This window comes from Bidens hawaiensis, unplaced genomic scaffold, assembly GCF_021521415.1.
Source record: "Bidens hawaiensis isolate Kalapana, Puna unplaced genomic scaffold, B.hawaiensis_p1.1 tig00004818_1, whole genome shotgun sequence".
Taxonomy (NCBI): Eukaryota; Viridiplantae; Streptophyta; class Magnoliopsida; order Asterales; family Asteraceae; genus Bidens; species Bidens hawaiensis.
Genome location: NW_027491301.1, coordinates 1,725,869 through 1,733,344, shown reverse-complemented (window position 1 = coordinate 1,733,344; position 7,476 = coordinate 1,725,869). Strand labels below are relative to the sequence as shown.

The 7,476-nt window shown below is 27.9% G+C and overlaps 1 pseudogene; it reads right to left on the bottom strand.

Moving 5' to 3' along the window:
• Positions 1-342: 342 nt before the first annotated feature.
• LOC143628132 (protein TRIGALACTOSYLDIACYLGLYCEROL 3, chloroplastic-like) lies at positions 343-7,018 on the bottom strand (annotated as a pseudogene).
• Between the last annotated feature and the right edge of the window lie 458 nt (positions 7,019-7,476).

Sequence of the window (7,476 nt, the reverse complement as noted above, 5' to 3'; positions counted from 1 at the left end):
AAAAATGGTCAAATATAATAAATGGAAATCTTGATGAGATTGAAGAGTATGGAAACCTTTAAAGGTTTGTTGCAAAATTAGTCAAATTCCGTATTTAAAAAGGGTTTAAATTTGTTATGGATATTAACAATAAATTAAGGGTATTATAAAAACATAAATAAATAGAAGCCAATAATAAACTGGAAAATAAGTTGTGTAAAAAAATAAAAAATAAATAAAATTAACGCACATGTTAGCAATTGATAGAAGTTTCAAGATAAGATTCACACGTGTTAACAGCCAAAATAAAAATTGATCATATAAAAATGATTTAATTTACATAAATACATAAATAATCGTAACTTAATATCCATTGTTGTACAAAAAGAAAACCAGTTTTCCATCAAATACTCCTTCCAGGCAATTAGCTATTTTATAAGTTGGGTCGTTAGAACCTGAAATGATTAAAATTAAATTAATGTTACATAATATACTATTCCGGCTAAATTAAAAATAAATATATATATTTTGGTCTAGTTAGATTTACCAATGGTGGATAGATGCAATTAGAGAAATTTTAATCACAACCTAAATAAACCATTCATTGTATGAAAGATAGAGTAGTTATAGAAACTTCAACATGTAATTTGAATCTTGAAGTTTGATGTAGAACCTAAACAGATTATTGGAAAATCATATTAGAATTAAAAACAATACAAACAACAAAGTGCAAAGAAAATTAAATGACAATAGCGATTAATACATAAGAATCGACTATTAGCGTAAAATAAATACATTACCAGAAAATATGGAAAAGAAAGTCGGCAAAAATGGCTAAACCGCAAGAGAGAGAGAGAGAGAAAGATATATACATATATATATATATAGAGAGAGAGAGAGAGGGAGAAAGATATAAAATCATTTATGTGGACCAGTCCTCTCCTGGTTTATTGTTGTCCTTCAAACGCCATAGTCTGAGTATACGAACTTTCAGTACACAATCGTTGTTCGAAACATCCAAACCGTTGAACATGGTAATGCTTGATGCTTCCATGTTGCTGTGTAACAAATAAAAAATTCAAGCAAAGATTCAAGATTCATTAATTAACTTTTAGATGAGTTAAAAAAAATATTTTTCCGTATGAAAGAAAATGAAAAACGTTGACAATGACACAAATATGAATCGAAGAGTAAGTAAGTGTGAAGTGTGTGAATCTCTTTATTTTGGTTATAGTATATATAGATAAACAGTATTTGTTAGAAAGTTTGAATTGTTAAAAAAAAGGAAAGGTCTAAATACAGTTAATTTAGGTAATACAATCAGGGATTTTAAAAAATGTAATTGATATTGATATAAACTTATTTTGCTACTAATAAATATAGTAAAATTAAAGAATATATTAGGGATTTGTATAATAACCGATTAATAAATATAGTAAATTTGCAGAATGTAATTATGGATTTATTTTTAACAAAATCATAATAACTCATAAGTCATAAATGATATAAATTCAATTATATTATAATTAATGTTTACAAAATTAGACATTAAGTTGACTACGAATTCAAATTCCGATTTTGAAAAGTTGTTAAGTATTATTAATGATATGAATCAATAAAAATAAATATACTATAATTTTAATTTGGAATCAGTTACACATTAAAAATTTAACAAATACCATAATTGAAAATTGGAATCAATGACACATTAAGAATTTAACATTTAACATATAATGTAATTGAAATCTGGAATAAATTATACATTAACTATTAACCATAGGAAACTTAGGAATTATCAATTAAAAATATCAATTAACATTAACAATTAAGATTAAGAATTAAACATGCTATCCTAACAATATAAAATACTAACCTAGGATAATTAAACATACTATCCTAACAATATAAAATACTAACCAGAAAAAACATCGATTGACGGTAAAACAACCATCGAAGTGAAGATCTGATTAACAATCGACATGGATCTACTCATCGATTGACGGAAATCGTTTCCGGGATGTTGAGTATTTCGTTTATCGTCGATTGCCCTTATTTAGACGAACGATTGTGTCAATTGAATATGTCGGATTTAATCAAATTATTGTCCGATTGACATAAAATAATAGCCGATTGTATGGAGGATTTTGTTGATTAGGTAAGGTTGAGCATGAAGGAAAGGGTGTAATGAAGTTGAAAGAATTGAAACTTGGAAACGGTATTATTATTGACTTAAATGAATACATTAATTATTTTAATTATTAGGAATATAATTTATTTTTGATTTATTTAAATGGTAAGAAAAATAGAGAAGTGCAAGATAATTTTGGAAGAAAAGGTAATCTTCCAATAGGAAAGGGCATGTGGAGGCAAACTAATTTGTTTTAATAGTATCGTAGGATTTTAAATTTTTTTGTCTTATGTGACTTTTCATTAAAAAAAAAGAATTGGTTTTGGTGCGAGTGTAGGATTGTCTTCTATCTGTGTAGGTATGGTTTTGATCATTTACTTTGGCGGACTACATAAGAAAAAAGTGGTTGTTCACAAATGTGAAAAGATCCATAAATTGTGTAGGATGTTTTCAACTTATGTAGGATATATTCAAAACTAATGAGAAAGATTTCTTAACTGTGTAGGATATTTTCAACTTATGTTGGGTATTGTTAACGAGAATGTTTTATTATTTTGCTTAGTATAATTACTTACGTAGGATATATTCAAATACCATTGTGTATGAGTTGTTTAATTTTGTGTAGGAAGGGTTGTATGTTTATTCAGATTTTTTCTATGATAAGCACTTGTGTAGGATATATTCAAATACTACATTGTATGAATTTATTAAATTTGTGTAGGAAAGGTTACATGGGTTCTTTAGTTTTGTGTAGGAATGATTATAGTTTTTTAAGATTTTTTTATTTGTACAGTATGAATAACACTTGTGTAGGATATATTCAAATTCCACGGTGTATGAATTTATTAAAGTTATGTGGTAAAATGTTGAAAAAAAAAGAAAAGAAAATAAATGAAAACAATTACTGAATAAGAAAAGTGAATGAAAACATCAAATAAAAGTCAATTATATTAAACAAATAATTGTTGATTTTAAAGTCTAGGGAGAGAAATCAAACTTGAGGGTAACTATATGATGATGGATAATCACGATTCATTGGTTTTCTATAAAAAAATAGACGATTTAATATTTAAAAACTTTGACTATTTGTTTATTTGAAATCAGTGATTCAATAGAAAATACATTATGATGATATTCAAATAATTTGAACAAAGTGACTTTAATTGGAATGAATTACGTAAAGTTTAATAAAAGCAAATAATATTGTTTTTAAAATTACCTTAATGAAGTTTAGTTACTAAATTAAACACTTCTAGCATTTTACTATTATGCCCCACAATTAAATTTAAATAGAAATAAAAAAGATAAATTATGATTGGTTGAGTTCATTTCTCGCATTTATCGCAGTAAGATCACTTCTTACTTGAACTTGAACACACACACACACACACACACACACACATATATATATATATATAGGGGATGGTTCAAGAGAGAAATGAAATTACTGTGAGAAATACGAGAAATGAATATGAACCACTAGTTTTATTTAAGGTTTTAAAAGCTTCAAGATTAATTAAGAAACTATAAATGTATCTATCTCTTCAATTAATATATTTATAAAATTAATATAATTAATCAATTTATTATAATTGAAAAATATTAAGAATTCATTTATTTTCTATCCAACTTTTTATCATACACAAGTACAATTTATTCATACGTTAAAATTTCTTTCTATCCAAATTTCTTCCAACTCAATATATAAATATCCATCAACACGTAGTTACATTGTGTTAAATAATATAAAAAACTATTTTACATGTGTTAGCATTAAATATCAACAAAAAAATACAACATACACAAAAATGTAGGCTCATAAAATATATAGCCTACACTTGTTATGAGAATAAGAAAATATATAACATACACACAAAATTCATCATCAATAAAATATACACGCACTCACGAAAGCATATAGCTTACACATGAAAACTTTATCCTACACAAATACAATTTATTCATATATTAAAAAAAATTTCTATTTAAAACCAATTTCTTCCAACTCAACTTATCAATATCCATCAACACGTAGTTACATTGTGATGGATAATACAAAAACCTATCTTACATATGTTTGCATTAAATGTGAAATATACAACCTACACAATAACATATAACCCACACTTGTTCTAAGAATAAGAAAACATAACCTACACACGTGTAGGATATGTGTTTATTTTGTAGTGTATATAATTGTTGATTTCGAATTTAATATGTAAGTTGTATTCTTTTTTGTATATTGTATGTTTTTATTGCTCAAAACAAGTGTAGGTTATATAATTTTGTGTAGGTTGTATATTTATTATTTATATTTAATGGATACATTTGTATGATACTTTTTTTATTATTTATGAAAACTAAATAAGTGTTTTTATCTTTTTAATTATTTTAGTTAAATTATGTAGATATATTAATTAGAGAGAGATTTATTATGGTTATATTAGTTGTATTAATTGGAGAGAGAGAGAGTGTATGCATTTATTGTTACATTTATATATTTTTCATTTATATTTAAACTTTTAAAACCTAAAATAAAACTAGTTGCTCATATTTATTTCTCGCAGTAATTTCATTTCTTTTTTGAACTTAAACATATATATATATATAGGGTGGGGTTAAAATAAGAAGTGAAGTTTGTCTAAGAAGTGTAAAAAGTAATCTAGTGCGTTAGATATGTTGATCTGACGGTGGATATGGAAAGTGTGTTTTTTGTTTGGTGTGTTTTAATAGATATAGTGATGAAAACACACTTTCTACACTTCTTAGGATAAATCTACTTCTTATTTTAACCTTACTATATATATATGTATATATATGTATGTATATATATGCGTTGCAGCGGAGACGTTACGGGAATTCTGTCGATATCCATTTAATTTGTTATGGTACTTGCATTTTCTAGTAAAATTTATATTTGTTATAGTTTACCACACAAAAAGTGATACATTTATTTGGTTTACTTAAATAAATCGTATACATTTGGAATGTACCTTTGAAACGTAACTTTGTATCATAAAACATTGTCTTTACGACGGGCACGCCGTTACCAAGAAAATCTACTAATTAATTAATGTACCAACTCACATAACAAGTTGAAATGTAAATTAACTACAAAGTTCTTTGTACATCCACATGAAAACAATAATCTAAAGTAATTCAGACCCAAATTTATTACAACAATAACCCTAAGTGATTAAATTCCAACTTCATGGGACCCATATCAAATAAGTAATTAAACCTAAAATCAACCGCATATGATTCATACATCAACAAAATCAACAAAATGGAAGACGAAAACAAGAAATCAAAAGATCGAATGAAAACAATACCTCGCATAGCACCTCTTCGTTTAGTATTTTAACCAGACCAAAATGACTTGGCTTCAAGTACTTTAACAAACGACCCCATTATGTTGCTGTTATAAGTTATCTCGACCCTTGCTTCTTTAATAAAATGAAATAATTTATATCACAGTTGTGAAAATACTTCGCACGTATATACTTTATGAAATATGTCTTTGGCTTTTCTTAGTCTAGAGGTCTCACATCGGCTAAAAATACAATTGCAACTTCTCAAGCTATCTATAAAACACCAAATTTAACACAAAGAAAACAAAAATTACAATAAAAAAATTACTTCGCTAGTTCGACCTATACAACGGCTGATCTTGTTCATTTTAAAACCAGACTGTTCTTTTGAGTGATGCTTAACGTGTAAACCGGACTGTTTATGTGAGTCCCACTCCGACCAGTTCAACCAGTTGATCCAATCTGAGTTTTTAAGAACTGCACCTTAGTATTAACAAAAAATGGGCAGTTAACCACCAGTTGACTTTGTGGTCAACGTTGACCAGCAAAGTCAACAACATCTCGCCCATCGTTTTCATGAAAATTATCGTAAATCAGAAAAAATAAAACAACTCTTGCATCAATAACTTTGGTGTATATATTTATTTTTGTGCCTTTTCAAAAACAACACAATAAAAAGTTGTAGCCACCATGTTTTTTTCCAATACAACCTTTCCTTTATAAAGAAACACCAACTTTGAAACCATTCATATAAGTATAATACATGCCAAATGGTAGTACCGTGTTGGTGAGTCAGCACCACATAAGATGCAATCTTTCTAGGTTTCCGAACTACATCTTCACCTTTGCAACGAACTGACTGAATCAAATCTTTAAACTACCTGTCACAGCGTAACAATTACTACCCAAAAAATTATTTTGAAAAGAACTATTGTATATATTATATACCTCGGTTTCAATTGTGTTATTTGTTATGTCATATATTTTAGATCATGCTAAAGCGACTCATTTTTTCATTCCTCTAGATAACTCAGATGGCCTTCGATTCCTGACTTTCAGCCAAAGAGGTCAGTTAAGTTCAGAAGAATTTTCCAAAAATCAATAGAAAAAAGGTTAAAATTACAAGGTTTTTATTTATAAGATTGACTATTAATTTTTACTCACTTTTGGTCCAACTACAGCCACTGTTTCTGCAACAAGTTCATTAATAGCAATAGGTAGAGGACATGTCACCAGGCCAATTCGAAGACTGGACATATCATCAATGCTTATTAATCCATGTCTTCTTCCTAGAATGTAAACATACCCCAGCTCTAATGCAAAACCAACTAACTATTAAAAAAGGCAACATAATTGGATGACTATTTCAAAATACAAGTCAAGGCGTCAATTAAAATGGTGAACTTTTCCCCCCGAAAGGCCCGATTATTCCAACTGCTTCGCCATACTTAATCTAACAAGTTATACCACAAAATAATACAAAAGTTATCGTACAGTCTAAAAAATTATGCAGGAAATTTAAAGCTTTTAGCTTAAAATTTACCCCTATTAAGATGAATTTCTCATCAAATGACAAAGCGTATAGAGTCAATAGGCACATTTTTATCCTTGTTTAGTCAGCAAAGTCAAAAAAGAATCCTATCATAAACAAGTGAACAACTAAAAAATTAGCATCTTACATACAGTCGTGAAGCTTGGAGTAAGACACGGGGGGGGGGGGGGGGGGGGGACACAAAATGGATTAAAAAAATTTCATAAACAGGGGGGTGCCCTTACTATACTTTGCCACCGCTTATATACAATAATCCCCAAATTTCATAAAAAATAGAACAATCAACACGCACGAACAAACAATATCAACATAAAACCATAGAATGATTAAATTCGACTTGTAATCAAATTGTAAATATCATGAGGTAAAGCGAGATTGGAATGGAAACAAATACATAATTATCGCTTCATTACAACTATAGTATCATAACCACCGTGTAATCAATTATCATCCCGGTGACATATTTCTAACTTAAATGATTTACGAAAGAAACATCAGAAGTGTAC